The sequence below is a fragment of the Anomaloglossus baeobatrachus genome, unplaced genomic scaffold (genome assembly GCF_048569485.1).
Source record: "Anomaloglossus baeobatrachus isolate aAnoBae1 unplaced genomic scaffold, aAnoBae1.hap1 Scaffold_413, whole genome shotgun sequence".
In the NCBI taxonomy this organism is placed as follows: domain Eukaryota; kingdom Metazoa; phylum Chordata; class Amphibia; order Anura; family Aromobatidae; genus Anomaloglossus; species Anomaloglossus baeobatrachus.
The window spans coordinates 259,521-282,688 of record NW_027443465.1 but is presented as its reverse complement, the minus strand read 5'-3'; the positions used below and the strand labels follow the sequence as shown (position 1 = coordinate 282,688).

General features: G+C 47.1%; 16 non-coding genes and 2 pseudogenes across 16 annotated transcripts; all 18 read right to left on the bottom strand.

Moving 5' to 3' along the window:
- Positions 1 to 392: 392 nt before the first annotated feature.
- LOC142277808 (U2 spliceosomal RNA) lies at positions 393 to 583 on the bottom strand. The gene has a single exon (XR_012740914.1). It is a non-coding gene; the product is annotated as a U2 spliceosomal RNA (small nuclear RNA).
- A 1,117-nt stretch (positions 584 to 1,700) lies between these two features.
- LOC142277805 (U2 spliceosomal RNA) lies at positions 1,701 to 1,891 on the bottom strand. The gene has a single exon (XR_012740912.1). It is a non-coding gene; the product is annotated as a U2 spliceosomal RNA (small nuclear RNA).
- A 1,117-nt stretch (positions 1,892 to 3,008) lies between these two features.
- LOC142277804 (U2 spliceosomal RNA) lies at positions 3,009 to 3,199 on the bottom strand. The gene has a single exon (XR_012740911.1). It is a non-coding gene; the product is annotated as a U2 spliceosomal RNA (small nuclear RNA).
- Positions 3,200 to 4,316: 1,117 nt separating this feature from the next.
- Positions 4,317 to 4,507, bottom strand: LOC142277803 (U2 spliceosomal RNA). The gene has a single exon (XR_012740910.1). It is a non-coding gene; the product is annotated as a U2 spliceosomal RNA (small nuclear RNA).
- Positions 4,508 to 5,624: 1,117 nt separating this feature from the next.
- Positions 5,625 to 5,815, bottom strand: LOC142277802 (U2 spliceosomal RNA). Its single transcript, XR_012740909.1, has one exon. It is a non-coding gene; the product is annotated as a U2 spliceosomal RNA (small nuclear RNA).
- Positions 5,816 to 6,932: 1,117 nt separating this feature from the next.
- LOC142277801 (U2 spliceosomal RNA) lies at positions 6,933 to 7,123 on the bottom strand. Its single transcript, XR_012740908.1, has one exon. It is a non-coding gene; the product is annotated as a U2 spliceosomal RNA (small nuclear RNA).
- Positions 7,124 to 8,240: 1,117 nt separating this feature from the next.
- On the bottom strand, positions 8,241 to 8,431 carry LOC142277800 (U2 spliceosomal RNA). Its single transcript, XR_012740907.1, has one exon. It is a non-coding gene; the product is annotated as a U2 spliceosomal RNA (small nuclear RNA).
- Positions 8,432 to 9,549: 1,118 nt separating this feature from the next.
- LOC142277799 (U2 spliceosomal RNA) lies at positions 9,550 to 9,740 on the bottom strand. The gene has a single exon (XR_012740906.1). It is a non-coding gene; the product is annotated as a U2 spliceosomal RNA (small nuclear RNA).
- A 1,117-nt stretch (positions 9,741 to 10,857) lies between these two features.
- LOC142277798 (U2 spliceosomal RNA) lies at positions 10,858 to 11,048 on the bottom strand. The gene has a single exon (XR_012740905.1). It is a non-coding gene; the product is annotated as a U2 spliceosomal RNA (small nuclear RNA).
- A 1,117-nt stretch (positions 11,049 to 12,165) lies between these two features.
- LOC142277797 (U2 spliceosomal RNA) lies at positions 12,166 to 12,356 on the bottom strand. Its single transcript, XR_012740904.1, has one exon. It is a non-coding gene; the product is annotated as a U2 spliceosomal RNA (small nuclear RNA).
- A 1,116-nt stretch (positions 12,357 to 13,472) lies between these two features.
- LOC142277847 (U2 spliceosomal RNA) lies at positions 13,473 to 13,674 on the bottom strand (annotated as a pseudogene).
- A 1,293-nt stretch (positions 13,675 to 14,967) lies between these two features.
- Positions 14,968 to 15,152, bottom strand: LOC142277834 (U2 spliceosomal RNA). The gene has a single exon (XR_012740936.1). It is a non-coding gene; the product is annotated as a U2 spliceosomal RNA (small nuclear RNA).
- A 1,322-nt stretch (positions 15,153 to 16,474) lies between these two features.
- Positions 16,475 to 16,665, bottom strand: LOC142277795 (U2 spliceosomal RNA). Its single transcript, XR_012740903.1, has one exon. It is a non-coding gene; the product is annotated as a U2 spliceosomal RNA (small nuclear RNA).
- A 1,117-nt stretch (positions 16,666 to 17,782) lies between these two features.
- Positions 17,783 to 17,967, bottom strand: LOC142277836 (U2 spliceosomal RNA). The gene has a single exon (XR_012740938.1). It is a non-coding gene; the product is annotated as a U2 spliceosomal RNA (small nuclear RNA).
- A 1,322-nt stretch (positions 17,968 to 19,289) lies between these two features.
- Positions 19,290 to 19,480, bottom strand: LOC142277793 (U2 spliceosomal RNA). Its single transcript, XR_012740901.1, has one exon. It is a non-coding gene; the product is annotated as a U2 spliceosomal RNA (small nuclear RNA).
- A 1,117-nt stretch (positions 19,481 to 20,597) lies between these two features.
- LOC142277792 (U2 spliceosomal RNA) lies at positions 20,598 to 20,788 on the bottom strand. Its single transcript, XR_012740900.1, has one exon. It is a non-coding gene; the product is annotated as a U2 spliceosomal RNA (small nuclear RNA).
- Positions 20,789 to 21,905: 1,117 nt separating this feature from the next.
- LOC142277826 (U2 spliceosomal RNA) lies at positions 21,906 to 22,100 on the bottom strand. Its single transcript, XR_012740929.1, has one exon. It is a non-coding gene; the product is annotated as a U2 spliceosomal RNA (small nuclear RNA).
- Positions 22,101 to 22,797: 697 nt separating this feature from the next.
- On the bottom strand, positions 22,798 to 22,939 carry LOC142277853 (U2 spliceosomal RNA; annotated as a pseudogene).
- Positions 22,940 to 23,168: the final 229 nt, after the last annotated feature.

The following is a 23,168-nucleotide window of genomic DNA, read 5'->3' as shown; positions in this document are numbered from 1 at the left end:
GTATACTTAATGAAAGTACTAATTCTTTCATAGGCCGCCCATTCTTAGTATTTGACGTTCAGGTAACAACAGGTAACTTTATTTGGAGTGGAAGCAGAGAGATAACACCAGATGCCAATTGTAGATCCTCTCACACCTGTGGTCACTGCAGCATCTGACTCCACTTTGTCCAAAAGGGATCTATTCCATTCAATTACACATGATCTAGATTAGACTGACAACAAGATACTGCACGGGACATAGCAGAGTTGGTGAAGTTGAGTGGTGATGAGTTTGCTATTTGGAAGAATAAAGCAAGTAAAAAGTGTGTTAGATAAAAATTCATTTCAATTCGCTAATCGGGCTAATATGAATCAGGTGAATCGAGTTCTGCTTTTGGAAACTGGGTTAAGAAGGGGTGCACCGTTCCTGGAGGTACTGCAATACCAGGTCAATGCGTGGAGTGGACAGAGCAAGCTCTTTTTCCATCTCCCTGTTCTAAAAATCCATTTAATATATGGTCCCCAGATAGGGGACGTATCAGATATTAAACTGATAAGAACAGATACTACACTTGATCTTAGCCAAAAGGCCGAGAAGCGATAACCAGAATTGGTTTGGGCCTCGAGTGGCACCCTGGCCTATGCCGGACACATCTTAGGGAGAGAGAGCGAGAGGGAGACAAACCCACGCCTACACAAGACATTTTGTCACCCAAGCCAACCCTTGAAAAGGCTGCTTTGCAGAGCAAAAACAAGAAGAATGGTGCGTTTTGCAGCCGCCGCCCACTGCAATGAATCTGAATAACTCCTCCTTTAGGGCGCAAGCAACTCCCCTCCCCCTTGCAGTCTTTCCAATTCACGATACAAAAAGACGGACAGGACAGGTTGCCTGACTTTCCGTCACTGCCACCCTTTGCCATCCTTACCCGTAGAAAGCCCTTTCATCATCCCCAAACCCTAATCTTTTCCCTTTCCTTCCCAGCCCCCAAACCCTGCCCTCTGTACCTTTCTCACCACCCGCTTCCCTTCTCCTGTCATCCCCCTACCACCCGGGAAAAAAAGAGATTGCCCCCTCCTTCCACTAGCCCACCCTCCCACCCAAAGAACAACTTCTTCTGCGCAGCTTGTTTTCTAGGCAGCAGCGCTATTGTGATGTCATCGGGGGGCATTGTGACAAGCCGCCAGTGTTCCGTCTCTTCATGTTGTGCACTGTTCAAACCGAAAATACATCAACAGGCAGGCTACAGAAAAGCTTACTAACAAAGGTTAGAGAGGGGCTTTCTCAGAGGGCTTTTTACAGTTTGTCTATTCCCAATTAGCCGGTTTAGTATACTTAATGAAAGTACTAATTCTTTCATAGGCCGCCCATTCTTAGTATTTGACGTTCAGGTAACAACAGGTAACTTTATTTGGAGTGGAAGCAGAGAGATAACACCAGATGCCAATTGTAGATCCTCTCACACCTGTGGTCACTGCAGCATCTGACTCCACTTTGTCCAAAAGGGATCTATTCCATTCAATTACACATGATCTAGATTAGACTGACAACAAGATACTGCACGGGACATAGCAGAGTTGGTGAAGTTGAGTGGTGATGAGTTTGCTATTTGGATGAATAAAGCAAGTAAAAAGTGTGTTAGATAAAAATTCATTTCAATTCGCTAATCGGGCTAATATGAATCAGGTGAATCGAGTTCTGCTTTTGGAAACTGGGTTAAGAAGGGGTGCACCGTTCCTGGAGGTACTGCAATACCAGGTCAATGCGTGGAGTGGACAGAGCAAGCTCTTTTTCCATCTCCCTGTTCTAAAAATCCATTTAATATATGGTCCCCAGATAGGGGACGTATCAGATATTAAACTGATAAGAACAGATACTACACTTGATCTTAGCCAAAAGGCCGAGAAGCGATAACCAGAATTGGTTTGGGCCTCGAGTGGCACCCTGGCCTATGCCGGACACATCTTAGGGAGAGAGAGCGAGAGGGAGACAAACCCACGCCTACACAAGACATTTTGTCACCCAAGCCAACCCTTGAAAAGGCTGCTTTGCAGAGCAAAAACAAGAAGAATGGTGCGTTTTGCAGCCGCCGCCCACTGCAATGAATCTGAATAACTCCTCCTTTAGGGCGCAAGCAACTCCCCTCCCCCTTGCAGTCTTTCCAATTCACGATACAAAAAGACGGACAGGACAGGTTGCCTGACTTTCCGTCACTGCCACCCTTTGCCATCCTTACCCGTAGAAAGCCCTTTCATCATCCCCAAACCCTAATCTTTTCCCTTTCCTTCCCAGCCCCCAAACCCTGCCCTCTGTACCTTTCTCACCACCCGCTTCCCTTCTCCTGTCATCCCCCTACCACCCGGGAAAAAAAGAGATTGCCCCCTCCTTCCACTAGCCCACCCTCCCACCCAAAGAACAACTTCTTCTGCGCAGCTTGTTTTCTAGGCAGCAGCGCTATTGTGATGTCATCGGGGGGCATTGTGACAAGCCGCCAGTGTTCCGTCTCTTCATGTTGTGCACTGTTCAAACCGAAAATACATCAACAGGCAGGCTACAGAAAAGCTTACTAACAAAGGTTAGAGAGGGGCTTTCTCAGAGGGCTTTTTACAGTTTGTCTATTCCCAATTAGCCGGTTTAGTATACTTAATGAAAGTACTAATTCTTTCATAGGCCGCCCATTCTTAGTATTTGACGTTCAGGTAACAACAGGTAACTTTATTTGGAGTGGAAGCAGAGAGATAACACCAGATGCCAATTGTAGATCCTCTCACACCTGTGGTCACTGCAGCATCTGACTCCACTTTGTCCAAAAGGGATCTATTCCATTCAATTACACATGATCTAGATTAGACTGACAACAAGATACTGCACGGGACATAGCAGAGTTGGTGAAGTTGAGTGGTGATGAGTTTGCTATTTGGATGAATAAAGCAAGTAAAAAGTGTGTTAGATAAAAATTCATTTCAATTCGCTAATCGGGCTAATATGAATCAGGTGAATCGAGTTCTGCTTTTGGAAACTGGGTTAAGAAGGGGTGCACCGTTCCTGGAGGTACTGCAATACCAGGTCAATGCGTGGAGTGGACAGAGCAAGCTCTTTTTCCATCTCCCTGTTCTAAAAATCCATTTAATATATGGTCCCCAGATAGGGGACGTATCAGATATTAAACTGATAAGAACAGATACTACACTTGATCTTAGCCAAAAGGCCGAGAAGCGATAACCAGAATTGGTTTGGGCCTCGAGTGGCACCCTGGCCTATGCCGGACACATCTTAGGGAGAGAGAGCGAGAGGGAGACAAACCCACGCCTACACAAGACATTTTGTCACCCAAGCCAACCCTTGAAAAGGCTGCTTTGCAGAGCAAAAACAAGAAGAATGGTGCGTTTTGCAGCCGCCGCCCACTGCAATGAATCTGAATAACTCCTCCTTTAGGGCGCAAGCAACTCCCCTCCCCCTTGCAGTCTTTCCAATTCACGATACAAAAAGACGGACAGGACAGGTTGCCTGACTTTCCGTCACTGCCACCCTTTGCCATCCTTACCCGTAGAAAGCCCTTTCATCATCCCCAAACCCTAATCTTTTCCCTTTCCTTCCCAGCCCCCAAACCCTGCCCTCTGTACCTTTCTCACCACCCGCTTCCCTTCTCCTGTCATCCCCCTACCACCCGGGAAAAAAAGAGATTGCCCCCTCCTTCCACTAGCCCACCCTCCCACCCAAAGAACAACTTCTTCTGCGCAGCTTGTTTTCTAGGCAGCAGCGCTATTGTGATGTCATCGGGGGGCATTGTGACAAGCCGCCAGTGTTCCGTCTCTTCATGTTGTGCACTGTTCAAACCGAAAATACATCAACAGGCAGGCTACAGAAAAGCTTACTAACAAAGGTTAGAGAGGGGCTTTCTCAGAGGGCTTTTTACAGTTTGTCTATTCCCAATTAGCCGGTTTAGTATACTTAATGAAAGTACTAATTCTTTCATAGGCCGCCCATTCTTAGTATTTGACGTTCAGGTAACAACAGGTAACTTTATTTGGAGTGGAAGCAGAGAGATAACACCAGATGCCAATTGTAGATCCTCTCACACCTGTGGTCACTGCAGCATCTGACTCCACTTTGTCCAAAAGGGATCTATTCCATTCAATTACACATGATCTAGATTAGACTGACAACAAGATACTGCACGGGACATAGCAGAGTTGGTGAAGTTGAGTGGTGATGAGTTTGCTATTTGGATGAATAAAGCAAGTAAAAAGTGTGTTAGATAAAAATTCATTTCAATTCGCTAATCGGGCTAATATGAATCAGGTGAATCGAGTTCTGCTTTTGGAAACTGGGTTAAGAAGGGGTGCACCGTTCCTGGAGGTACTGCAATACCAGGTCAATGCGTGGAGTGGACAGAGCAAGCTCTTTTTCCATCTCCCTGTTCTAAAAATCCATTTAATATATGGTCCCCAGATAGGGGACGTATCAGATATTAAACTGATAAGAACAGATACTACACTTGATCTTAGCCAAAAGGCCGAGAAGCGATAACCAGAATTGGTTTGGGCCTCGAGTGGCACCCTGGCCTATGCCGGACACATCTTAGGGAGAGAGAGCGAGAGGGAGACAAACCCACGCCTACACAAGACATTTTGTCACCCAAGCCAACCCTTGAAAAGGCTGCTTTGCAGAGCAAAAACAAGAAGAATGGTGCGTTTTGCAGCCGCCGCCCACTGCAATGAATCTGAATAACTCCTCCTTTAGGGCGCAAGCAACTCCCCTCCCCCTTGCAGTCTTTCCAATTCACGATACAAAAAGACGGACAGGACAGGTTGCCTGACTTTCCGTCACTGCCACCCTTTGCCATCCTTACCCGTAGAAAGCCCTTTCATCATCCCCAAACCCTAATCTTTTCCCTTTCCTTCCCAGCCCCCAAACCCTGCCCTCTGTACCTTTCTCACCACCCGCTTCCCTTCTCCTGTCATCCCCCTACCACCCGGGAAAAAAAGAGATTGCCCCCTCCTTCCACTAGCCCACCCTCCCACCCAAAGAACAACTTCTTCTGCGCAGCTTGTTTTCTAGGCAGCAGCGCTATTGTGATGTCATCGGGGGGCATTGTGACAAGCCGCCAGTGTTCCGTCTCTTCATGTTGTGCACTGTTCAAACCGAAAATACATCAACAGGCAGGCTACAGAAAAGCTTACTAACAAAGGTTAGAGAGGGGCTTTCTCAGAGGGCTTTTTACAGTTTGTCTATTCCCAATTAGCCGGTTTAGTATACTTAATGAAAGTACTAATTCTTTCATAGGCCGCCCATTCTTAGTATTTGACGTTCAGGTAACAACAGGTAACTTTATTTGGAGTGGAAGCAGAGAGATAACACCAGATGCCAATTGTAGATCCTCTCACACCTGTGGTCACTGCAGCATCTGACTCCACTTTGTCCAAAAGGGATCTATTCCATTCAATTACACATGATCTAGATTAGACTGACAACAAGATACTGCACGGGACATAGCAGAGTTGGTGAAGTTGAGTGGTGATGAGTTTGCTATTTGGATGAATAAAGCAAGTAAAAAGTGTGTTAGATAAAAATTCATTTCAATTCGCTAATCGGGCTAATATGAATCAGGTGAATCGAGTTCTGCTTTTGGAAACTGGGTTAAGAAGGGGTGCACCGTTCCTGGAGGTACTGCAATACCAGGTCAATGCGTGGAGTGGACAGAGCAAGCTCTTTTTCCATCTCCCTGTTCTAAAAATCCATTTAATATATGGTCCCCAGATAGGGGACGTATCAGATATTAAACTGATAAGAACAGATACTACACTTGATCTTAGCCAAAAGGCCGAGAAGCGATAACCAGAATTGGTTTGGGCCTCGAGTGGCACCCTGGCCTATGCCGGACACATCTTAGGGAGAGAGAGCGAGAGGGAGACAAACCCACGCCTACACAAGACATTTTGTCACCCAAGCCAACCCTTGAAAAGGCTGCTTTGCAGAGCAAAAACAAGAAGAATGGTGCGTTTTGCAGCCGCCGCCCACTGCAATGAATCTGAATAACTCCTCCTTTAGGGCGCAAGCAACTCCCCTCCCCCTTGCAGTCTTTCCAATTCACGATACAAAAAGACGGACAGGACAGGTTGCCTGACTTTCCGTCACTGCCACCCTTTGCCATCCTTACCCGTAGAAAGCCCTTTCATCATCCCCAAACCCTAATCTTTTCCCTTTCCTTCCCAGCCCCCAAACCCTGCCCTCTGTACCTTTCTCACCACCCGCTTCCCTTCTCCTGTCATCCCCCTACCACCCGGGAAAAAAAGAGATTGCCCCCTCCTTCCACTAGCCCACCCTCCCACCCAAAGAACAACTTCTTCTGCGCAGCTTGTTTTCTAGGCAGCAGCGCTATTGTGATGTCATCGGGGGGCATTGTGACAAGCCGCCAGTGTTCCGTCTCTTCATGTTGTGCACTGTTCAAACCGAAAATACATCAACAGGCAGGCTACAGAAAAGCTTACTAACAAAGGTTAGAGAGGGGCTTTCTCAGAGGGCTTTTTACAGTTTGTCTATTCCCAATTAGCCGGTTTAGTATACTTAATGAAAGTACTAATTCTTTCATAGGCCGCCCATTCTTAGTATTTGACGTTCAGGTAACAACAGGTAACTTTATTTGGAGTGGAAGCAGAGAGATAACACCAGATGCCAATTGTAGATCCTCTCACACCTGTGGTCACTGCAGCATCTGACTCCACTTTGTCCAAAAGGGATCTATTCCATTCAATTACACATGATCTAGATTAGACTGACAACAAGATACTGCACGGGACATAGCAGAGTTGGTGAAGTTGAGTGGTGATGAGTTTGCTATTTGGATGAATAAAGCAAGTAAAAAGTGTGTTAGATAAAAATTCATTTCAATTCGCTAATCGGGCTAATATGAATCAGGTGAATCGAGTTCTGCTTTTGGAAACTGGGTTAAGAAGGGGTGCACCGTTCCTGGAGGTACTGCAATACCAGGTCAATGCGTGGAGTGGACAGAGCAAGCTCTTTTTCCATCTCCCTGTTCTAAAAATCCATTTAATATATGGTCCCCAGATAGGGGACGTATCAGATATTAAACTGATAAGAACAGATACTACACTTGATCTTAGCCAAAAGGCCGAGAAGCGATAACCAGAATTGGTTTGGGCCTCGAGTGGCACCCTGGCCTATGCCGGACACATCTTAGGGAGAGAGAGCGAGAGGGAGACAAACCCACGCCTACACAAGACATTTTGTCACCCAAGCCAACCCTTGAAAAGGCTGCTTTGCAGAGCAAAAACAAGAAGAATGGTGCGTTTTGCAGCCGCCGCCCACTGCAATGAATCTGAATAACTCCTCCTTTAGGGCGCAAGCAACTCCCCTCCCCCTTGCAGTCTTTCCAATTCACGATACAAAAAGACGGACAGGACAGGTTGCCTGACTTTCCGTCACTGCCACCCTTTGCCATCCTTACCCGTAGAAAGCCCTTTCATCATCCCCAAACCCTAATCTTTTCCCTTTCCTTCCCAGCCCCCAAACCCTGCCCTCTGTACCTTTCTCACCACCCGCTTCCCTTCTCCTGTCATCCCCCTACCACCCGGGAAAAAAAGAGATTGCCCCCTCCTTCCACTAGCCCACCCTCCCACCCAAAGAACAACTTCTTCTGCGCAGCTTGTTTTCTAGGCAGCAGCGCTATTGTGATGTCATCGGGGGGCATTGTGACAAGCCGCCAGTGTTCCGTCTCTTCATGTTGTGCACTGTTCAAACCGAAAATACATCAACAGGCAGGCTACAGAAAAGCTTACTAACAAAGGTTAGAGAGGGGCTTTCTCAGAGGGCTTTTTACAGTTTGTCTATTCCCAATTAGCCGGTTTAGTATACTTAATGAAAGTACTAATTCTTTCATAGGCCGCCCATTCTTAGTATTTGACGTTCAGGTAACAACAGGTAACTTTATTTGGAGTGGAAGCAGAGAGATAACACCAGATGCCAATTGTAGATCCTCTCACACCTGTGGTCACTGCAGCATCTGACTCCACTTTGTCCAAAAGGGATCTATTCCATTCAATTACACATGATCTAGATTAGACTGACAACAAGATACTGCACGGGACATAGCAGAGTTGGTGAAGTTGAGTGGTGATGAGTTTGCTATTTGGATGAATAAAGCAAGTAAAAAGTGTGTTAGATAAAAATTCATTTCAATTCGCTAATCGGGCTAATATGAATCAGGTGAATCGAGTTCTGCTTTTGGAAACTGGGTTAAGAAGGGGTGCACCGTTCCTGGAGGTACTGCAATACCAGGTCAATGCGTGGAGTGGACAGAGCAAGCTCTTTTTCCATCTCCCTGTTCTAAAAATCCATTTAATATATGGTCCCCAGATAGGGGACGTATCAGATATTAAACTGATAAGAACAGATACTACACTTGATCTTAGCCAAAAGGCCGAGAAGCGATAACCAGAATTGGTTTGGGCCTCGAGTGGCACCCTGGCCTATGCCGGACACATCTTAGGGAGAGAGAGCGAGAGGGAGACAAACCCACGCCTACACAAGACATTTTGTCACCCAAGCCAACCCTTGAAAAGGCTGCTTTGCAGAGCAAAAACAAGAAGAATGGTGCGTTTTGCAGCCGCCGCCCACTGCAATGAATCTGAATAACTCCTCCTTTAGGGCGCAAGCAACTCCCCTCCCCCTTGCAGTCTTTCCAATTCACGATACAAAAAGACGGACAGGACAGGTTGCCTGACTTTCCGTCACTGCCACCCTTTGCCATCCTTACCCGTAGAAAGCCCTTTCATCATCCCCAAACCCTAATCTTTTCCCTTTCCTTCCCAGCCCCCAAACCCTGCCCTCTGTACCTTTCTCACCACCCCGCTTCCCTTCTCCTGTCATCCCCCTACCACCCGGGAAAAAAAGAGATTGCCCCCTCCTTCCACTAGCCCACCCTCCCACCCAAAGAACAACTTCTTCTGCGCAGCTTGTTTTCTAGGCAGCAGCGCTATTGTGATGTCATCGGGGGGCATTGTGACAAGCCGCCAGTGTTCCGTCTCTTCATGTTGTGCACTGTTCAAACCGAAAATACATCAACAGGCAGGCTACAGAAAAGCTTACTAACAAAGGTTAGAGAGGGGCTTTCTCAGAGGGCTTTTTACAGTTTGTCTATTCCCAATTAGCCGGTTTAGTATACTTAATGAAAGTACTAATTCTTTCATAGGCCGCCCATTCTTAGTATTTGACGTTCAGGTAACAACAGGTAACTTTATTTGGAGTGGAAGCAGAGAGATAACACCAGATGCCAATTGTAGATCCTCTCACACCTGTGGTCACTGCAGCATCTGACTTCACTTTGTCCAAAAGGGATCTATTCCATTCAATTACACATGATCTAGATTAGACTGACAACAAGATACTGCACGGGACATAGCAGAGTTGGTGAAGTTGAGTGGTGATGAGTTTGCTATTTGGATGAATAAAGCAAGTAAAAAGTGTGTTAGATAAAAATTCATTTCAATTCGCTAATCGGGCTAATATGAATCAGGTGAATCGAGTTCTGCTTTTGGAAACTGGGTTAAGAAGGGGTGCACCGTTCCTGGAGGTACTGCAATACCAGGTCAATGCGTGGAGTGGACAGAGCAAGCTCTTTTTCCATCTCCCTGTTCTAAAAATCCATTTAATATATGGTCCCCAGATAGGGGACGTATCAGATATTAAACTGATAAGAACAGATACTACACTTGATCTTAGCCAAAAGGCCGAGAAGCGATAACCAGAATTGGTTTGGGCCTCGAGTGGCACCCTGGCCTATGCCGGACACATCTTAGGGAGAGAGAGCGAGAGGGAGACAAACCCACGCCTACACAAGACATTTTGTCAACCAAGCCAACCCTTGAAAAGGCTGCTTTGCAGAGCAAAAACAAGAAGAATGGTGCGTTTTGCAGCCGCCGCCCACTGCAATGAATCTGAATAACTCCTCCTTTAGGGCGCAAGCAACTCCCCTCCCCCTTGCAGTCTTTCCAATTCACGATACAAAAAGACGGACAGGACAGGTTGCCTGACTTTCCGTCACTGCCACCCTTTGCCATCCTTACCCGTAGAAAGCCCTTTCATCATCCCCAAACCCTAATCTTTTCCCTTTCCTTCCCAGCCCCCAAACCCTGCCCTCTGTACCTTTCTCACCACCCGCTTCCCTTCTCCTGTCATCCCCCTACCACCCGGGAAAAAAAGAGATTGCCCCCTCCTTCCACTAGCCCACCCTCCCACCCAAAGAACAACTTCTTCTGCGCAGCTTGTTTTCTAGGCAGCAGCGCTATTGTGATGTCATCGGGGGGCATTGTGACAAGCCGCCAGTGTTCCGTCTCTTCATGTTGTGCACTGTTCAAACCGAAAATACATCAACAGGCAGGCTACAGAAAAGCTTACTAACAAAGGTTAGAGAGGGGCTTTCTCAGAGGGCTTTTTACAGTTTGTCTATTCCCAATTAGCCGGTTTAGTATACTTAATGAAAGTACTAATTCTTTCATAGGCCGCCCATTCTTAGTATTTGACGTTCAGGTAACAACAGGTAACTTTATTTGGAGTGGAAGCAGAGAGATAACACCAGATGCCAATTGTAGATCCTCTCACACCTGTGGTCACTGCAGCATCTGACTCCACTTTGTCCAAAAGGGATCTATTCCATTCAATTACACATGATCTAGATTAGACTGACAACAAGATACTGCACGGGACATAGCAGAGTTGGTGAAGTTGAGTGGTGATGAGTTTGCTATTTGGATGAATAAAGCAAGTAAAAAGTGTGTTAGATAAAAATTCATTTCAATTCGCTAATCGGGCTAATATGAATCAGGTGAATCGAGTTCTGCTTTTGGAAACTGGGTTAAGAAGGGGTGCACCGTTCCTGGAGGTACTGCAATACCAGGTCAATGCGTGGAGTGGACAGAGCAAGCTCTTTTTCCATCTCCCTGTTCTAAAAATCCATTTAATATATGGTCCCCAGATAGGGGACGTATCAGATATTAAACTGATAAGAACAGATACTACACTTGATCTTAGCCAAAAGGCCGAGAAGCGATAACCAGAATTGGTTTGGGCCTCGAGTGGCACCCTGGCCTATGCCGGACACATCTTAGGGAGAGAGAGCGAGAGGGAGACAAACCCACGCCTACACAAGACATTTTGTCACCCAAGCCAACCCTTGAAAAGGCTGCTTTGCAGAGCAAAAACAAGAAGAATGGTGCGTTTTGCAGCCGCCGCCCACTGCAATGAATCTGAATAACTCCTCCTTTAGGGCGCAAGCAACTCCCCTCCCCCTTGCAGTCTTTCCAATTCACGATACAAAAAGACGGACAGGACAGGTTGCCTGACTTTCCGTCACTGCCACCCTTTGCCATCCTTACCCGTAGAAAGCCCTTTCATCATCCCCAAACCCTAATCTTTTCCCTTTCCTTCCCAGCCCCCAAACCCTGCCCTCTGTACCTTTCTCACCACCCGCTTCCCTTCTCCTGTCATCCCCCTACCACCCGGGAAAAAAAGAGATTGCCCCCTCCTTCCACTAGCCCACCCTCCCACCCAAAGAACAACTTCTTCTGCGCAGCTTGTTTTCTAGGCAGCAGCGCTATTGTGATGTCATCGGGGGGCATTGTGACAAGCCGCCAGTGTTCCGTCTCTTCATGTTGTGCACTGTTCAAACCGAAAATACATCAACAGGCAGGCTACAGAAAAGCTTACTAACAAAGGTTAGAGAGGGGCTTTCTCAGAGGGCTTTTTACAGTTTGTCTATTCCCAATTAGCCGGTTTAGTATACTTAATGAAAGTACTAATTCTTTCATAGGCCGCCCATTCTTAGTATTTGACGTTCAGGTAACAACAGGTAACTTTATTTGGAGTGGAAGCAGAGAGATAACACCAGATGCCAATTGTAGATCCTCTCACACCTGTGGTCACTGCAGCATCTGACTCCACTTTGTCCAAAAGGGATCTATTCCATTCAATTACACATGATCTAGATTAGACTGACAACAAGATACTGCACGGGACATAGCAGAGTTGGTGAAGTTGAGTGGTGATGAGTTTGCTATTTGGATGAATAAAGCAAGTAAAAAGTGTGTTAGATAAAAATTCATTTCAATTCGCTAATCGGGCTAATATGAATCAGGTGAATCGAGTTCTGCTTTTGGAAACTGGGTTAAGAAGGGGTGCACCGTTCCTGGAGGTACTGCAATACCAGGTCAATGCGTGGAGTGGACAGAGCAAGCTCTTTTTCCATCTCCCTGTTCTAAAAATCCATTTAATATATGGTCCCCAGATAGGGGACGTATCAGATATTAAACTGATAAGAACAGATACTACACTTGATCTTAGCCAAAAGGCCGAGAAGCGATAACCAGAATTGGTTTGGGCCTCGAGTGGCACCCTGGCCTATGCCGGACACATCTTAGGGAGAGAGAGCGAGAGGGAGACAAACCCACGCCTACACAAGACATTTTGTCACCCAAGCCAACCCTTGAAAAGGCTGCTTTGCAGAGCAAAAACAAGAAGAATGGTGCGTTTTGCAGCCGCCGCCCACTGCAATGAATCTGAATAACTCCTCCTTTAGGGCGCAAGCAACTCCCCTCCCCCTTGCAGTCTTTCCAATTCACGATACAAAAAGACGGACAGGACAGGTTGCCTGACTTTCCGTCACTGCCACCCTTTGCCATCCTTACCCGTAGAAAGCCCTTTCATCATCCCCAAACCCTAATCTTTTCCCTTTCCTTCCAGCCCCCAAACCCTGCCCTCTGTACCTTTCTCACCACCCGCTTCCCTTCTCCTGTCATCCCCCTACCACCCGGGAAAAAAAGAGATTGCCCCCTCCTTCCACTAGCCCACCCTCCCACCCAAAGAACAACTTCTTCTGCGCAGCTTGTTTTCTAGGCAGCAGCGCTATTGTGATGTCATCGGGGGGCATTGTGACAAGCCGCCAGTGTTCCGTCTCTTCATGTTGTGCACTGTTCAAACCGAAAATACATCAACAGGCAGGCTACAGAAAAGCTTACTAACAAAGGTTAGAGAGGGGCTTTCTCAGAGGGCTTTTTACAGTTTGTCTATTCCCAATTAGCCGGTTTAGTATACTTAATGAAAGTACTAATTCTTTCATAGGCCGCCCATTCTTAGTATTTGACGTTCAGGTAACAACAGGTAACTTTATTTGGAGTGGAAGCAGAGAGATAACACCAGATGCCAATTGTAGATCCTCTCACACCTGTGGTCACTGCAGCATCTGACTCCACTTTGTCCAAAAGGGATCTATTCCATTCAATTACACATGATCTAGATTAGACTGACAACAAGATACTGCACGGGACATAGCAGAGTTGGTGAAGTTGAGTGGTGATGAGTTTGCTATTTGGATGAATAAAGCAAGTAAAAAGTGTGTTAGATAAAAATTCATTTCAATTCGCTAATCGGGCTAATATGAATCAGGTGAATCGAGTTCTGCTTTTGGAAACTGGGTTAAGAAGGGGTGCACCGTTCCTGGAGGTACTGCAATACCAGGTCAATGCGTGGAGTGGACAGAGCAAGCTCTTTTTCCATCTCCCTGTTCTAAAAATCCATTTAATATATGGTCCCCAGATAGGGGACGTATCAGATATTAAACTGATAAGAACAGATTTTTTTTTTTTTTTTTTTTTTTTATTGAAGGATGAGTTTGAAAATAATAAAGTGACCGCCTCTCGTTGCCCAGGTAACTGTCCGTCACAAGAGGGCTATGACATCCTAAGATGCACACTCCCCCAAGGCCAGCAGTTGTGCAATACCCTGGCACCTTTCAGCACCAACCAAGGTAGTACCCTCCCAAACTACACTTGATCTTAGCCAAAAGGCCGAGAAGCGATAACCAGAATTGGTTTGGGCCTCGAGTGGCACCCTGGCCTATGCCGGACACATCTTAGGGAGAGAGAGCGAGAGGGAGACAAACCCACGCCTACACAAGACATTTTGTCACCCAAGCCAACCCTTGAAAAGGCTGCTTTGCAGAGCAAAAACAAGAAGAATGGTGCGTTTTGCAGCCGCCGCCCACTGCAATGAATCTGAATAACTCCTCCTTTAGGGCGCAAGCAACTCCCCTCCCCCTTGCAGTCTTTCCAATTCACGATACAAAAAGACGGACAGGACAGGTTGCCTGACTTTCCGTCACTGCCACCCTTTGCCATCCTTACCCGTAGAAAGCCCTTTCATCATCCCCAAACCCTAATCTTTTCCCTTTCCTTCCCAGCCCCCAAACCCTGCCCTCTGTACCTTTCTCACCACCCGCTTCCCTTCTCCTGTCATCCCCCTACCACCCGGGAAAAAAAGAGATTGCCCCCTCCTTCCACTAGCCCACCCTCCCACCCAAAGAACAACTTCTTCTGCGCAGCTTGTTTTCTAGGCAGCAGCGCTATTGTGATGTCATCGGGGGGCATTGTGACAAGCCGCCAGTGTTCCGTCTCTTCATGTTGTGCACTGTTCAAACCGAAAATACATCAACAGGCAGGCTACAGAAAAGCTTACTAACAAAGGTTAGAGAGGGGCTTTCTCAGAGGGCTTTTTACAGTTTGTCTATTCCCAATTAGCCGGTTTAGTATACTTAATGAAAGTACTAATTCTTTCATAGGCCGCCCATTCTTAGTATTTGACGTTCAGGTAACAACAGGTAACTTTATTTGGAGTGGAAGCAGAGAGATAACACCAGATGCCAATTGTAGATCCTCTCACACCTGTGGTCACTGCAGCATCTGACTCCACTTTGTCCAAAAGGGATCTATTCCATTCAATTACACATGATCTAGATTAGACTGACAACAAGATACTGCACGGGACATAGCAGAGTTGGTGAAGTTGAGTGGTGATGAGTTTGCTATTTGGATGAATAAAGCAAGTAAAAAGTGTGTTAGATAAAAATTCATTTCAATTCGCTAATCGGGCTAATATGAATCAGGTGAATCGAGTTCTGCTTTTGGAAACTGGGTTAAGAAGGGGTGCACCGTTCCTGGAGGTACTGCAATACCAGGTCAATGCGTGGAGTGGACAGAGCAAGCTCTTTTTCCATCTCCCTGTTCTAAAAATCCATTTAATATATGGTCCCCAGATAGGGGACGTATCAGATATTAAACTGATAAGAACAGATGAGATTTCATCCGCAAATTTCAGAAAACGGTCATCGGCCACCACACAAAAGCGCAGTGCCGCAGGTGATCGCCTCCCGAGCCCAGGAACCACCAGCCATAAGGGGACGTAAGCACCAAAAGGCGCAACAATCCCCGAGGCCGGCGGTTGTGCAAGCCCGGGCCCCTCCCAGCCAAGACCAAGGCAAACCCAATGAAGGGACTACACTTGATCTTAGCCAAAAGGCCGAGAAGCGATAACCAGAATTGGTTTGGGCCTCGAGTGGCACCCTGGCCTATGCCGGACACATCTTAGGGAGAGAGAGCGAGAGGGAGACAAACCCACGCCTACACAAGACATTTTGTCACCCAAGCCAACCCTTGAAAAGGCTGCTTTGCAGAGCAAAAACAAGAAGAATGGTGCGTTTTGCAGCCGCCGCCCACTGCAATGAATCTGAATAACTCCTCCTTTAGGGCGCAAGCAACTCCCCTCCCCCTTGCAGTCTTTCCAATTCACGATACAAAAAGACGGACAGGACAGGTTGCCTGACTTTCCGTCACTGCCACCCTTTGCCATCCTTACCCGTAGAAAGCCCTTTCATCATCCCCAAACCCTAATCTTTTCCCTTTCCTTCCCAGCCCCCAAACCCTGCCCTCTGTACCTTTCTCACCACCCGCTTCCCTTCTCCTGTCATCCCCCTACCACCCGGGAAAAAAAGAGATTGCCCCCTCCTTCCACTAGCCCACCCTCCCACCCAAAGAACAACTTCTTCTGCGCAGCTTGTTTTCTAGGCAGCAGCGCTATTGTGATGTCATCGGGGGGCATTGTGACAAGCCGCCAGTGTTCCGTCTCTTCATGTTGTGCACTGTTCAAACCGAAAATACATCAACAGGCAGGCTACAGAAAAGCTTACTAACAAAGGTTAGAGAGGGGCTTTCTCAGAGGGCTTTTTACAGTTTGTCTATTCCCAATTAGCCGGTTTAGTATACTTAATGAAAGTACTAATTCTTTCATAGGCCGCCCATTCTTAGTATTTGACGTTCAGGTAACAACAGGTAACTTTATTTGGAGTGGAAGCAGAGAGATAACACCAGATGCCAATTGTAGATCCTCTCACACCTGTGGTCACTGCAGCATCTGACTCCACTTTGTCCAAAAGGGATCTATTCCATTCAATTACACATGATCTAGATTAGACTGACAACAAGATACTGCACGGGACATAGCAGAGTTGGTGAAGTTGAGTGGTGATGAGTTTGCTATTTGGATGAATAAAGCAAGTAAAAAGTGTGTTAGATAAAAATTCATTTCAATTCGCTAATCGGGCTAATATGAATCAGGTGAATCGAGTTCTGCTTTTGGAAACTGGGTTAAGAAGGGGTGCACCGTTCCTGGAGGTACTGCAATACCAGGTCAATGCGTGGAGTGGACAGAGCAAGCTCTTTTTCCATCTCCCTGTTCTAAAAATCCATTTAATATATGGTCCCCAGATAGGGGACGTATCAGATATTAAACTGATAAGAACAGATACTACACTTGATCTTAGCCAAAAGGCCGAGAAGCGATAACCAGAATTGGTTTGGGCCTCGAGTGGCACCCTGGCCTATGCTGGACACATCTTAGGGAGAGAGAGCGAGAGGGAGACAAACCCACGCCTACACAAGACATTTTGTCACCCAAGCCAACCCTTGAAAAGGCTGCTTTGCAGAGCAAAAACAAGAAGAATGGTGCGTTTTGCAGCCGCCGCCCACTGCAATGAATCTGAATAACTCCTCCTTTAGGGCGCAAGCAACTCCCCTCCCCCTTGCAGTCTTTCCAATTCACGATACAAAAAGACGGACAGGACAGGTTGCCTGACTTTCCGTCACTGCCACCCTTTGCCATCCTTACCCGTAGAAAGCCCTTTCATCATCCCCAAACCCTAATCTTTTCCCTTTCCTTCCCAGCCCCCAAACCCTGCCCTCTGTACCTTTCTCACCACCCGCTTCCCTTCTCCTGTCATCCCCCTACCACCCGGGAAAAAAAGAGATTGCCCCCTCCTTCCACTAGCCCACCCTCCCACCCAAAGAACAACTTCTTCTGCGCAGCTTGTTTTCTAGGCAGCAGCGCTATTGTGATGTCATCGGGGGGCATTGTGACAAGCCGCCAGTGTTCCGTCTCTTCATGTTGTGCACTGTTCAAACCGAAAATACATCAACAGGCAGGCTACAGAAAAGCTTACTAACAAAGGTTAGAGAGGGGCTTTCTCAGAGGGCTTTTTACAGTTTGTCTATTCCCAATTAGCCGGTTTAGTATACTTAATGAAAGTACTAATTCTTTCATAGGCCGCCCATTCTTAGTATTTGACGTTCAGGTAACAACAGGTAACTTTATTTGGAGTGGAAGCAGAGAGATAACACCAGATGCCAATTGTAGATCCTCTCACACCTGTGGTCACTGCAGCATCTGACTCCACTTTGTCCAAAAGGGATCTATTCCATTCAATTACACATGATCTAGATTAGACTGACAACAAGATACTGCACGGGACATAGCAGAGTTGGTGAAGTTGAGTGGTGATGAGTTTGCTATTTGGATGAATAAAGCAAGTAAAAAGTGTGTTAGATAAAAATTCATTTCAATTCGCTAATCGGGCTAATATGAATCAGGTGAATCGAGTTCTGCTTTTGGAAACTGGGTTAAGAAGGGGTGCACCGTTCCTGGAGGTACTGCAATACCAGGTCAATGCGTGGAGTGGACAGAGCAAGCTCTTTTTCCATCTCCCTGTTCTAAAAATCCATTTAATATATGGTCCCCAGATAGGGGACGTATCAGATATTAAACTGATAAGAACAGATGAGATTTCATCCGCAAATTCCAGAAAACGGTCATCGGCCACCACACAAAAGCGCAGTGCCGCAGGTGATCGCCTCCCGAGCCCAGGAACCACCAGCCATAAGGGGACGTAAGCACCAAAAGGCGCAACAATCCCCGAGGCCGGCGGTTGTGCAAGCCCGGGCCCCTCCCAGCCAAGACCAAGGCAAACCCAATGAAGGGACTACACTTGATCTTAGCCAAAAGGCCGAGAAGCGATAACCAGAATTGGTTTGGGCCTCGAGTGGCACCCTGGCCTATGCCGGACACATCTTAGGGAGAGAGAGCGAGAGGGAGACAAACCCACGCCTACACAAGACATTTTGTCACCCAAGCCAACCCTTGAAAAGGCTGCTTTGCAGAGCAAAAACAAGAAGAATGGTGCGTTTTGCAGCCGCCGCCCACTGCAATGAATCTGAATAACTCCTCCTTTAGGGCGCAAGCAACTCCCCTCCCCCTTGCAGTCTTTCCAATTCACGATACAAAAAGACGGACAGGACAGGTTGCCTGACTTTCCGTCACTGCCACCCTTTGCCATCCTTACCCGTAGAAAGCCCTTTCATCATCCCCAAACCCTAATCTTTTCCCTTTCCTTCCCAGCCCCCAAACCCTGCCCTCTGTACCTTTCTCACCACCCGCTTCCCTTCTCCTGTCATCCCCCTACCACCCGGGAAAAAAAGAGATTGCCCCCTCCTTCCACTAGCCCACCCTCCCACCCAAAGAACAACTTCTTCTGCGCAGCTTGTTTTCTAGGCAGCAGCGCTATTGTGATGTCATCGGGGGGCATTGTGACAAGCCGCCAGTGTTCCGTCTCTTCATGTTGTGCACTGTTCAAACCGAAAATACATCAACAGGCAGGCTACAGAAAAGCTTACTAACAAAGGTTAGAGAGGGGCTTTCTCAGAGGGCTTTTTACAGTTTGTCTATTCCCAATTAGCCGGTTTAGTATACTTAATGAAAGTACTAATTCTTTCATAGGCCGCCCATTCTTAGTATTTGACGTTCAGGTAACAACAGGTAACTTTATTTGGAGTGGAAGCAGAGAGATAACACCAGATGCCAATTGTAGATCCTCTCACACCTGTGGTCACTGCAGCATCTGACTCCACTTTGTCCAAAAGGGATCTATTCCATTCAATTACACATGATCTAGATTAGACTGACAACAAGATACTGCACGGGACATAGCAGAGTTGGTGAAGTTGAGTGGTGATGAGTTTGCTATTTGGATGAATAAAGCAAGTAAAAAGTGTGTTAGATAAAAATTCATTTCAATTCGCTAATCGGGCTAATATGAATCAGGTGAATCGAGTTCTGCTTTTGGAAACTGGGTTAAGAAGGGGTGCACCGTTCCTGGAGGTACTGCAATACCAGGTCAATGCGTGGAGTGGACAGAGCAAGCTCTTTTTCCATCTCCCTGTTCTAAAAATCCATTTAATATATGGTCCCCAGATAGGGGACGTATCAGATATTAAACTGATAAGAACAGATACTACACTTGATCTTAGCCAAAAGGCCGAGAAGCGATAACCAGAATTGGTTTGGGCCTCGAGTGGCACCCTGGCCTATGCCGGACACATCTTAGGGAGAGAGAGCGAGAGGGAGACAAACCCACGCCTACACAAGACATTTTGTCACCCAAGCCAACCCTTGAAAAGGCTGCTTTGCAGAGCAAAAACAAGAAGAATGGTGCGTTTTGCAGCCGCCGCCCACTGCAATGAATCTGAATAACTCCTCCTTTAGGGCGCAAGCAACTCCCCTCCCCCTTGCAGTCTTTCCAATTCACGATACAAAAAGACGGACAGGACAGGTTGCCTGACTTTCCGTCACTGCCACCCTTTGCCATCCTTACCCGTAGAAAGCCCTTTCATCATCCCCAAACCCTAATCTTTTCCCTTTCCTTCCCAGCCCCCAAACCCTGCCCTCTGTACCTTTCTCACCACCCGCTTCCCTTCTCCTGTCATCCCCCTACCACCCGGGAAAAAAAGAGATTGCCCCCTCCTTCCACTAGCCCACCCTCCCACCCAAAGAACAACTTCTTCTGCGCAGCTTGTTTTCTAGGCAGCAGCGCTATTGTGATGTCATCGGGGGGCATTGTGACAAGCCGCCAGTGTTCCGTCTCTTCATGTTGTGCACTGTTCAAACCGAAAATACATCAACAGGCAGGCTACAGAAAAGCTTACTAACAAAGGTTAGAGAGGGGCTTTCTCAGAGGGCTTTTTACAGTTTGTCTATTCCCAATTAGCCGGTTTAGTATACTTAATGAAAGTACTAATTCTTTCATAGGCCGCCCATTCTTAGTATTTGACGTTCAGGTAACAACAGGTAACTTTATTTGGAGTGGAAGCAGAGAGATAACACCAGATGCCAATTGTAGATCCTCTCACACCTGTGGTCACTGCAGCATCTGACTCCACTTTGTCCAAAAGGGATCTATTCCATTCAATTACACATGATCTAGATTAGACTGACAACAAGATACTGCACGGGACATAGCAGAGTTGGTGAAGTTGAGTGGTGATGAGTTTGCTATTTGGATGAATAAAGCAAGTAAAAAGTGTGTTAGATAAAAATTCATTTCAATTCGCTAATCGGGCTAATATGAATCAGGTGAATCGAGTTCTGCTTTTGGAAACTGGGTTAAGAAGGGGTGCACCGTTCCTGGAGGTACTGCAATACCAGGTCAATGCGTGGAGTGGACAGAGCAAGCTCTTTTTCCATCTCCCTGTTCTAAAAATCCATTTAATATATGGTCCCCAGATAGGGGACGTATCAGATATTAAACTGATAAGAACAGATACTACACTTGATCTTAGCCAAAAGGCCGAGAAGCGATAACCAGAATTGGTTTGGGCCTCGAGTGGCACCCTGGCCTATGCCAGACACATCTTAGGGAGAGAGAGCGAGAGGGAGACAAACCCACGCCTACACAAGACATTTTGTCACCCAAGCCAACCCTTGAAAAGGCTGCTTTGCAGAGCAAAAACAAGAAGAATGGTGCGTTTTGCAGCCGCCGCCCACTGCAATGAATCTGAATAACTCCTCCTTTAGGGTGCAAGCAACTCCCCTCCCCCTTGCAGTCTTTCCAATTCACGATACAAAAAGACGGACAGGACAGGTTGCCTGACTTTCCGTCACTGCCACCCTTTGCCATCCTTACCCGTAGAAAGCCCTTTCATCATCCCCAAACCCTAATCTTTTCCCTTTCCTTCCCAGCCCCCAAACCCTGCCCTCTGTACCTTTCTCACCACCCGCTTCCCTTCTCCTGTCATCCCCCTACCACCCAGGAAAAAAAGAGATTGCCCCCTCCTTCCACTAGCCCACCCTCCCACCCAAAGAACAACTTCTTCTGCGCAGCTTGTTTTCTAGGCAGCAGCGCTATTGTGATGTCATCGGGGGGCATTGTGACAAGCCGCCAGTGTTCCGTCTCTTCATGTTGTGCACTGTTCAAACCGAAAATACATCAACAGGCAGGCTACAGAAAAGCTTACTAACAAAGGTTAGAGAGGGGCTTTCTCAGAGGGCTTTTTACAGTTTGTCTATTCCCAATTAGCCGGTTTAGTATACTTAATGAAAGTACTAATTCTTTCATAGGCCGCCCATTCTTAGTATTTGACGTTCAGGTAACAACAGGTAACTTTATTTGGAGTGGAAGCAGAGAGATAACACCAGATGCCAATTGTAGATCCTCTCACACCTGTGGTCACTGCAGCATCTGACTCCACTTTGTCCAAAAGGGATCTATTCCATTCAATTACACATGATCTAGATTAGACTGACAACAAGATACTGCACGGGACATAGCAGAGTTGGTGAAGTTGAGTGGTGATGAGTTTGCTATTTGGATGAATAAAGCAAGTAAAAAGTGTGTTAGATAAAAATTCATTTCAATTCGCTAATCGGGCTAATATGAATCAGGTGAATCGAGTTCTGCTTTTGGAAACTGGGTTAAGAAGGGGTGCACCGTTCCTGGAGGTACTGCAATACCAGGTCAATGCGTGGAGTGGACAGAGCAAGCTCTTTTTCCATCTCCCTGTTCTAAAAATCCATTTAATATATGGTCCCCAGATAGGGGACGTATCAGATATTAAACTGATAAGAACAGATTTTGATTTAATGAAGCTTTCCAAAGCACCGCAAAAATGCATGACCGAAGTCACACCAAAAACAGTGCAAAGGCTAGGATTCGTGTGGACCCCTCCGTGAGAAGAGGATCCCCAAAAATCAACCCCGTTCCTCCGAGCCAGAAGGCCACAGCGAGGGTCAGGGATCTTCGGTGCTCCCCCAAGCCGAAGCCTGGTTGAGCCTTGTTGTTGCTCCCAGCGTCCACCGAGGCATCTTACCCAAGTGGAGTAGGGAGCTACTAGTCGTTGGTTTCGCAGCCGAGACTGCCCGGACCGTCAACCGGTGTTGGTTTCTCAGCCCAAGGCTGACCGGACCTCCAACCGGGTGTTGGTTTCTCAGCCCAAGGCTGACCGGACCTCCAACCGGGTGTTGGTTTCTCAGCCCAAGGCTAACCGGACCTCCAACCGGGTGTTGGTTTCTCAGCCAAAGCTGACCCGGACCTCCAACCGGGTGTTGGTTTCTCAGCCCAAAGCTGACCGGACCTCCGACCGGGATTATAAAAATTTCCCTTCTTAGCCAGAAGGCCGGGATAGGGCAATATGCTTGGAAAGTATGAATAGGCAAGGCGCGGCGTGCGACAGAGTCTGAGGCTTACCAGGGTCCCAACCTAGCAAGTTCAGACTCCCTCCAGGGTGTCCATTCCTGGGGCACATTGCACCATAACCCCCACACTTACTCAGTCTAATAGCCTCGATCCTGGTAGGGCCATGGTTTCCTCTAGATGGATATACTATCCTCCCAAAGTACTAACAAGCGCAACCTTACAGTGTGCATTGCATCATTGTACTAAGGTGGCCGGAGCCTTAAACCACCTTTTCGAACGATACTACACTTGATCTTAGCCAAAAGGCCGAGAAGCGATAACCAGAATTGGTTTGGGCCTCGAGTGGCACCCTGGCCTATGCCGGACACATCTTAGGGAGAGAGAGCGAGAGGGAGACAAACCCACGCCTACACAAGACATTTTGTCACCCAAGCCAACCCTTGAAAAGGCTGCTTTGCAGAGCAAAAACAAGAAGAATGGTGCGTTTTGCAGCCGCCGCCCACTGCAATGAATCTGAATAACTCCTCCTTTAGGGCGCAAGCAACTC